Source organism: Schistocerca gregaria, unplaced genomic scaffold, assembly GCF_023897955.1.
Source record: "Schistocerca gregaria isolate iqSchGreg1 unplaced genomic scaffold, iqSchGreg1.2 ptg000386l, whole genome shotgun sequence".
NCBI lineage: Eukaryota > Metazoa > Arthropoda > Insecta > Orthoptera > Acrididae > Schistocerca > Schistocerca gregaria.
Window position 1 is genome coordinate 825,157 of NW_026061828.1, and position 3,003 is coordinate 828,159.

Below are 3,003 nucleotides of genomic sequence, written 5' to 3' on the forward strand. Positions count from 1 at the left end.
AATCCGTCCATTTTCGTCATTTGTTATCGAATCGACTTAAAGCCAGATCGTCACATTGGCCGCTCTTCTCTCTGAAACGGTTGTACTTATCTTCTGCAAAGCTATGTCGCGTGCTGCGGTATGTGGACACACTAATAGCACGATAGTAGAACAGAAATGAAGCTTATAAGTTGATGTAATAGCCAGTAAGAAGAAGTAGAATTCAAGTTTTAGGTATCGATTATTGACTTTTTAGCTGGCTTTGGTGCCTTGGACATGAGCAAGGACCTTAAGATTCTGCGTGAAAGGAGGACTAGCAGCCGAGTTGCACGGGAGAATGTGAAAAGTGTTCTTATGTAGTAAAAACCTGAGAAATCCGTACGTTTTCGTCATTTGTTATCGAATCGACTTAAAGCCAGATCGTCACATTGACCGCTCTTCTCTCTGAAACGGTTGTACTTATCGTCTACAAAGCTATGTCGCGTGCTGCTGTATGCTGAGACACTAAAAGCACCATAGTAGAACACAGATGAAGCATCTAAGTTGATGTAATAGCCAGTAAGAAGTAGTCCAATTCAAGTTTTAGTTATCGATTATTGACTTTTTAGCTGGCTTTGGTGACTTGGACATGAGCTAGGACCTTAAGATTCTGCATGAAAGGAGGACTAGCAACCGAGTTGCACGGGAGAATGTGAAAAGTGTTCATATGTAATAAAAACCTGAGAAATCCGTCCGTTTTCGTCATTTGTTATCGAATCGACTTAAAGCCAGATCGTCACTTTGGCCGCTCTTCTCTCTGAAACGGTTGTACTTATCGTCTACAAAGCTATGTCGCGTGCTGCGGTATGCGGAGACACTAAAAGCACCATAGTAGAACACAGATGAAGATTCTAAGTTGATGTAATAGCCAGTAAGAAGTAGTACAATTCAAGTTTTAGGTATCGATTATTGACTTCTTAGCTGGCTTTGGTGCCTTGGACATGAGCTATTACCTTAAGATTCTGCATGAAAGTAGGACTAGCAGCCGAGTTGCACGGGAGAATTTGAAAAGTGTTCATATGTAGTAAAAACCCGAGAAATCCGTCCGTTTTCGTCATTTGCTATCGAATCGACTTAAAGCCAGATCGTCACATTGGCCGCTCTTCTCTCTGAAATTGTTGTACGTATCGTCTGCAAAGCTATGTCGCGTACTGCGGTATTCGGAGACACTAAAAGCACCATAGTAGAACACAGATGAAGCTCCTAAGATGATGTAATAGCCAGTAAGAAGTAGTACAATTCAAGTTGTAGGTTTCGGTTATTGACTTTTTAGCTGGCTTTGGTGAATTGGACATGAGCTAGGACCTTAAGATTCTGCATGAAAGGAGGACTAGCAACCGACTTGCACGGGAGAATGTGAAAAGTGTTCATATGTAGTAAAAACCTGAGAAATCCGTCCGTTTTCGTCATTTGTTATCGAATCGACTTAAGACCAGATCGTCACATTGGCCGCTCTTCTCTCTGAAACGGTTGTACTTATCGTCTGCAAAGCTGTGTCGCGTGCTGCGGTATGCGGAGAAACTAAAAGCACCATAGTAGAACACAGATGAAGCTTCTAAGTTGATGTAATAGCCAGTAAGAAGTTAGGTATCGATTATTGACTTTTTAGCTGGCTTTGGTGACTTGGACATGAGCTAGGACCTTAAGATTCTGCATGAAAGGAGGACTAGCAGCCGAGTTGCACGAGAGAATGTGAAAAGTTTTCATATGTAGTAAAAACCTGAGAAATCCGTCCGTTTTCGTCATTTGTTATCGAATCGACTTAAAGCCAGATCGACACATTGGCCGCTCTTCTCTCTGAAACGGTTGTATTTATCGTCTGCAAAGCTATGTCGCGTGCTGTGGTATGCGGAGACACTAAAAGCACCATAGTAGAACACAGATCAAGCTTCTAAGTTGATGTAATAGCCAGTAAGAAGTAGTACAGTTCAAGTTTTAGGTATTGAATATTGACCTTTTAGCTGGCTTTGGTGCCTTGGACATGAGCAACGACCTTAAGATTCTGCATGAAAGGAGGACTAGCAGCCGAGTTGCACGGGAGACTGTGAAAAGTGTTCATATGTAGTAAAAACCTGAGAAATCCGTCCATTTTCGTCATTTGTTATCGAATCGACGTAAAGCCAGATCGTCACATTGGCCGCTCTGCTCTCTGAAACGGTTGTACTTATTGTCTGCAAAGCTATGTCGCGTACTGCGGTATTCGGAGACACTAAAAGCACCATAGTAGAACACAGATGAAGCTCCTAAGATTATGTAATAGCCAGTAAGAAGTAGTACAATTCAAGTTGTAGGTATCGGTTATTGACTTTTTAGCTGGCTTTGGTGCCTTGGACATGAGCTAGGACCTTAACATTGTGCATGAAAGGAGGACTAGCAGCCGAGTTGCACGGGAGAATGTGAAAAGTGTTCATATGTAGTAAAAACCTGAGAAATCCGTCCGTTTTCGTCATTTGCTATCGAATCGACTTAAAGCCAGATCGTCACATTGGCCGCTCTTCTCTCTGAAACGGTTATACGTATCGTCTGCAAAGCTATGTCGCGTACTGCGATATTCGGAGACACTAAAAGCACCATAGTAGAACACAGATGAAGCTCCTAAGATGATGTAATAGCCAGTAAGAAGTAGTACACTTCAAGTTTTAGGTAATGAATATTGACCTTTTAGCTGGCTTTGGTGCCTTGGACATGAGCTAGGACCTTAAGATTCTGCATGAAAGGAGGACTAGCAGCCGAGTTGCACGAGAGAATGTGAAAAGTTTTCATATGTAGTAAAATCCTTAGAAATCCGTCCGTTTTCGTCATTTGTTATCGAATCGACTTAAAGCCAGATCGTCACATTGGCCGCTCTTCTCTCTGAAACGGTTGTATTTATAGTCTGCAAAGCTATGTCGCGTGCTGTGGTATGCGGAGACACTAAAAGCACCATAGTAGAACACAGATGAAGCTTCTAAGTTGATGTAATAGCCAGTAAGAAGTAGTACAATT